The sequence below is a fragment of the Bidens hawaiensis genome, unplaced genomic scaffold (genome assembly GCF_021521415.1).
Source record: "Bidens hawaiensis isolate Kalapana, Puna unplaced genomic scaffold, B.hawaiensis_p1.1 tig00032453_1, whole genome shotgun sequence".
NCBI classification, from domain to species: Eukaryota; Viridiplantae; Streptophyta; class Magnoliopsida; order Asterales; family Asteraceae; genus Bidens; species Bidens hawaiensis.
The window spans coordinates 116,764-123,581 of record NW_027495532.1 but is presented as its reverse complement, the minus strand read 5'-3'; the positions used below and the strand labels follow the sequence as shown (position 1 = coordinate 123,581).

The following is a 6,818-nucleotide window of genomic DNA, read 5'->3' as shown; positions in this document are numbered from 1 at the left end:
AATATTTTGAGGTTTAAAATTTTATAATCCTTTCAAAAAGAACGTTTTTCATAAATTACAGGTATAATTTATAGGTTTAAAATGATCGAATGGTCCTTTGATATAACAGGATAAATGGATGGGTTAGCACCATGGACTGAAAAGTTATAAAATATTAAACCTAAAGCCATAACATGTTGCAAGAATTCTTTATTCGAACGAAATGGTTAAACAGGCCAAACCACATGAATTAGAACCGTAATTTACTCTTAAATTAAAAAACAAAACTTGATGTCAATTTTAGGGATTCATGATGGTCAATATGAGAAACACTATAGTTTCGGTCTACCAACCATCATACTTAGCCAAACTAGCCCCAATGATATAGTCTTTTATCGAATCCACGTCACAAAACATCCCAACAGATGATCAAGACATAATGTTAAGTGAATTCCCGCTCAAAATGGCGATCGATGTTATTGTAAAAGCGGATTTCGGATTTGACTTTGGCCTCTCAAAGCCAACCTCCCATCAACACACCGATAAACACATCGAATCATTCATCAAACAGCAATTACTCCACCACAATGCTCAAAATGGACTGTAACATCCTACTTTTGATTATAATAATAAAATAAATGTCGTTTATTTTATATTGTGTCGTTTATCAGTTAGTTAACAAACTGTACACGGTTGGGCTTGGACTTTAGAAGTTGGAAAATAAGAAATAGAATGGGCCTTAGGTCCATGGGCTTAAGGGAGTATAAATACCCTTAAACCCTAAACCTTTCCATTTTTATCCACTCTCTACACCATAGCCTACACCTTGGAAAACACACACAAACACTATCCTATAACCCGAGCCGAGATTCGAAGGTGGAAAACCAATCCCGTTGGTGCTAGATCGTCGTGAAGAACCCAAAACAACGTCAAGGCTTAACCGTGCTCGTAGTTTGACTCGTTTAAGGTACGTTTATATTTAGAAATCGTTCATATAGGTTCGGTTTGATTTGGGAAATCACAGATCTGTCTTAATATGTTGAAAACGAATCTAACCAAACAAATATTACAGAAATGGATTAGCATTTGATAGGTTAATTGATAACATAAAAGAACCCGTAACCTATAGGCCTAAATCGCACCTCTTAAACATTGATGTTTGGCCGATTTGATGGGTAGGGTTTGTAGGCGCTTGGTTTTCGAGTTCAATGGTACCAAAATCGTGTCGTTTTGTTAAGATTTGAGGGTTCAATCGTAAAAATCCGACTCTGTTGACTAGTTGCTGTTCTTGGCAATTTTGACTTTGATCCTGAGTCAAAGTCTGGATAAGATGGATGCAGTTCATTATGAGATAACGAATTAGTCATCCATTCGTTAAGACCAGATAACGAATCAGTTCAACCATTCGTTAAGATAAGATGGCGAATTGGCTCACCAAATTCGTTATGCTAAAGTAACGAATCAAGTAATTCGTTACCCGCCAGTTCGCTATGGAAAGGTAACAAATTAGAGGACGAATCAGACGATAATAAGAGGGCGAATTAGAATAACGAACCAGATCTCAAAAGATAACGAATTAGCTAATGAACAAGACTTAATTCGTTATAGAGAATGGATTAGCGAATTAGGAAATAAATTAAAAATCCTAATGGAAAATGTGTTAAGACCCCAGCCAGGGGCTTTGCCCCTTGGACCCCGCTAGGGGCTGCCGCCCCTAGAACCCCGCTGCCAGGGGCGCTGCCCCCGGACCCCCGTTCGTTGTGGGTTATATAAAGATAGAAATACGATATGGGTAGTAATAGTTAATTAATACATGTGAATATTATACAATTAGCCGTGCACAGCTCAAGAAAGGGATTACGATTAACTGTGAACGTAACCGCCTTCAGGTGAGTTTCTAGCCCCATTTCCTTGTTATGATTTCGGGATTGTATGCATACTCGATGTGAATGTTAATACACATACCTGAAATAGTAAGTGTATGTCTTAATGACGATTGTGATGGTTATGTATGTAAGCTTGACAGTACGTGAACGACCTTCGTGTATTGCACGTATTGTTAAGGCAAGTATAGTGAAATATGTACGATGTGTGTATGTGAATAAGGAAGTATGTACGACTATGATATGTATGGTATTAAATGTATGGATATGATAATGAACGGTAAGGTAAGGTTAAAGGGTTGCATACCCTAATAATATATGCGAAGGATAAATGGCTGCATACCCTAACAATATATGCGAAGGATAAAGGGCTGCATACCCTAATAATATATACGAAGGTTAAAGGGTTGCACACCCTAATAATATATGCGAAGGTTAAAAGGTTGCATACCCTAATAATATATGCGAAGGTTATAGGGCGTAATGCTCTTTAAAACGTAAGGTATGGTTAGGCAAGTATGAAAGTATGAAATATGTACGAAAGTATGTAGTTATGAATATGTTTTATGTGGTATGATTAACTAGAAATCACTCAGCGTAGCTGACTTTTAGTATGCACGCAGGTGAGTAGATTGAGACAGCTTGCTTGAGCGGGGGCACATGGCAGAAGAATAAAGAGTTTGGCATCTGAAGACTTAAGACGCTTTTAATTAATGTTTTGATTTGAAGGACAAGAAATTAATTGTAATGTTTATGAAAGTTTTAATATTCCGCGAATGTATTAATTAACTCTGATATTTAGAACTGCGTTTACGAGTAAATCCAACGTCCAAATGTGTGGCACCGGTAACGGGGCTTTACATGGACTTATCGGGTTCGTTCTCGATCATTCTAGGCCTCATTCTCCCAATCCTTCAAGAACCCGTTCGTCAAATACTTAAAAGAATTCCATGCACAATGGACTGGAAAATCGACCAGACAAACATGAACTTGAACAAATTGTGGTCAACAAAATGAAATACGAACAAAAAGGGTCAAAAGATTTCTTGTCGCTGATACTAAAAGCAAGAGAGTCAGAGGCTGCTTCAAAGAACTTGTTAACACCTGATTATATTAGCAGCATTGCTTATGAGCATTTACTGGCTGGGTCAGCGACCACGTCGTTTACTCTATTGTCTTGTGTTAATTTGATTTCTGGGCATCCGAAATTCGAGCGAAAGTTACTTAAAGAGATCGATGAATTTGGTCCACATGATCGGCGTTCGACTACTGATGATCTTTAATCAAGATTCCCATATCTTGATCAGGTAAGTTTAGTATCTATATATCTATATATATCTTAACGGGGTTGGGTCAGGTCGGGTCGGGTTGGGTTGGGTTGGGTTGGTGATGTGTATCTCTGACACAACATGAAAATCACAGCTTTGGATTTACTCTAAACAAGTTCGATTCAGTTTCAGGTCAGGCCCGTGAACAAATAGCTAAAGGGGTCTCCTTTTGGGTCGTGTCACACTTTTGGCTCAGACATTTTAAGAAAAGTTGTTTTTTGTTATAAAATAAAATTAATTTGATATTTTATACTAATTTTTATCGATAAAAAAAGTAATTTACACGAGGTGCTAAAGTTTAAACGTAATAAATATATACATATGTACTTTTTGTTATAAATATGTATTGTAGAATGTTACGTTATAAAGAAAATAAAAATAACATTCCAGGTTAAACATGTTATATTCATTCAACATGTGAAAACTCATGTCATGTTCAAATTTATGTGTCATATATGATTTTTTATCCGTGTCATGTTGTGTTTGGTTTAGTATAAAATTTTTCGGATTAATCCGGTTTAATCCGCAACGCATTTAATAATTACAACAAATTGTTTCCTATTACAACAAACCATTTAATAATTGTTTTTCCATAGGTGGTCAAAGAAGCAATGAGGTTTTATGTGGTTTCTCCTTTAATAGCAAGGGAAACATCAACACAAGTTGAGATTGGAGGTTACACTCTCCCCAAGGTACTACCGTTACTTCATAACTTATAAGTCTTTCAAACAGTCCATTAAGATGTAGTCTCTTAATGACCATTAAAAGGCTACTAAACAGCCCCTAAATCCATTTCTTAACACTCGCATTGCCATCAGGGTACATGGGTGTGGTTGGAAGTTGGAGTTCTAGCCAAGGACCCTAAAAATATTCCGGACCCTAAGTTCAAGCCGGAGAGATTTGACCCGAATTATGATGAAGAAAAACGAAGGAACCCGTATGCAATCATACCCTTCGGGATCGGACCTCGAGTGTGCTTTGGTAAGAAATTCTCTTTGCAAGAGATCAAGCTCACATTGATTCATTTGTACCAAAAATATGTGTTTAGACACCCAATATGGAAAACCCTTTGGAGTTTGATTATGGCATAGTTCTTAACTTCAAGTATGGTGTTAAGGTTAGAGCCATCAAAAGAACATAATATTAGCGTTCTCTCTCATTTGTAATCTTCTATGATATAATGTTTTAATTTCCGAATATTTTATTTAGGGATGCTTTAAAGTCCCTCATTACATGAAAATTTGTACTAGCTTTTTGGTTAGTTAAATTGTTAAAGTCTTTTTTCCATGGTGTGGTTAATTTTTTTTTTTTTTTTTTTTTTTTGCACAGCTGGTTTTTTATTTCCACATTTTTCCCTCTTGTGAGGCTCAAACCCAGGAAGTTCCTAAATACAAGATAAAATGTACTAGCTCTTTGGTTAGTTTTAAATGTTAAGTCTTTTCTTTATGTTGTGGTTAATTTTTCTTTATTGAATAGCTATTTTTTTTATTCTTGCTATCTTATTGTCTCTTTTAGCCTCTTGTAAAACTCGAACCCCGGCATTTGCTATAAGGAGTGTGGCTCACTGGTGTGGTTAATCAAACCGTGAAAATTTGTTTTGGGGCCGATACTCTTTATTTCATATAATATAATACATATGGTGGATTTGATAGAGGTGAAACCAATACCATACATGATTTCCTTTGTTGAAACCAAACATATTAATATATCGTATTATTCTAAAAAAACATATTATTTTAGATGTATTAAAAACTTGATTTTACTAGAAATCAAGTATATGATCTTAGTCAGTTGGAACTTACCTTTATTATTCCAATATACCGATCAGATCTTCAAACTCATCTTTACTTTTTTTAGTATTTGGACACGGGTATACTTGATCATCTTTATTCCCTGCGTATTGAAGCATGGGATGCTAGGTTGGTATGCCATCAAAAGAAAGCTCGTACATCAGTTTGTCCCATTAACCCTGACCTGAAGACCATCCTCAATAGTAAATTCATCAATCAATCATACCCAGTGAAGTCCCACCAACATCAAAGCTATAAGTAGGGAGTGAAGTCCCACCAACAGCAAAGCTATAAGTAGGGGCTGGGGAGGGTGGGATGTATGCACACCGTACCTCTATCCAAACGGATAAAGATCTGGCTTCTAGAGAGTCCCTCAGCTCTTAAGTACATATGCATGAAGCAGTACAAAGGAAATCAAAGTTCAACAGTAATATAAAAACTAGTAGTGGTGGTGGTGGTGGTGGTGGTGGTGGTGGTGGTGGTGGTGGTGGTGGTAGTAGTAGTAGTAGTAGTAGTAGTAGTAGTAGTAGTAGTATGGAAGAATATACTATTATGATGTGTGACCAAAATAAGGTACATAGAAGCCCTAAGGTATTTATTTCTCCCTAAAAATCCTTAAACTTTAATTCTACTTCTCCACGAATTCCTATTCTCAACATGTTCTCGGAGAGGGTTAGGTCTATTAAATCATGCTTAATCCTCTCACCCCACGTCAATTTAGGTCGTCCTTTACCCCTCCTCCCCTCTATAGTAATGTTTTCTACGGATCTAACATGATTCGTCATCTGTCTTCTCTTCACATGTCCAAACCATGTCAATCTCCACTCTCTTATCTTGTCTGCTATGTTCGCTACCCCTAATATCTCCCGAAATACAACGTTTCTTATTCGGTCTAACCTTTTGTGCCCACACATCCAACGTAGCATTCTCATTTCTGCTACCTTCATCTTCCGCACTTATGCCTTCTTGATGGCCCAACAACGCGTGATATGTGATATGTGAGAAAACCCTACCTGAAACCCCTTAATTTTTTTTTTGTCACGAATAAGACTTAACCCAAAACCTCTCCCTTTAATATGGTATATGATCTGGTGTGGAAACAGATATGTGATACAGTTTACAATTTGGTTGAATAGGAATATTAGTACTCACAAACCATTTCTTGAGCTTTCTCTAGTATATATATACAATTGCCCCTCCCTCCCCTTATCCCATCTTTTTTTTTACTATTTGGATCATTGACGAGTATACTTGATATTCTTTATTCCCCGTGTATGGAAGCATGGGGTGCTAGGTTGGCATGTCATCAAAAGAAATCTTGTACATTAGTCTGCCCCATTAGGCTTGACCTAAAGACCACCCATAATAGGAAATCCATCATATGTGATATGTGAGAAAACCCTACCTGAAACCCCCTAATTTGTTTTTGTCATGAGTAAGACTTAACCCAAGGCCTCTCCTTTTAATATGATATATGATCTGGTGTGGGAACGGATATGTGATACGATTTACAATTTGGTTGAATAGGAATACCTGTACTCACACACCCTTTGAGCTTATTTACCTCAAACTTATATTGTCAAAGTTGATTAATTACTCACAAATCTTGAGCTTTTTTTTTTACTAAAACCGTCTATAGTGTACATATTGAGAGGTGAAAGTGTCATATAGTGTCGAGGTACATCACCCAAGGGCGGTAGGGCCTAGGGGTGTTTCCTGCATAGCTTCATTTTCAAAAAAACAAGCCATTTACCGACGTCTATTTCATTAAAAAAAAGTGAAAATCAAATATTTAATTTAAATTAATACCGTAATTAAGCCAAATAAATCAAATTATA

The 6,818-nt window shown here is 36.6% G+C and overlaps 1 pseudogene across 1 annotated transcript; it reads left to right on the top strand.

Annotated features, from left to right (window-relative positions):
* Positions 1-286: 286 nt before the first annotated feature.
* On the top strand, positions 287-4,453 carry LOC143583535 (cytochrome P450 711A1-like; annotated as a pseudogene). The gene is made up of 4 exons (XR_013144186.1): positions 287-552; positions 2,699-3,169; positions 3,787-3,882; positions 4,009-4,453. The product of XR_013144186.1 is annotated as a cytochrome P450 711A1-like (transcript).
* The last annotated feature ends 2,365 nt before the right edge of the window (positions 4,454-6,818 follow it).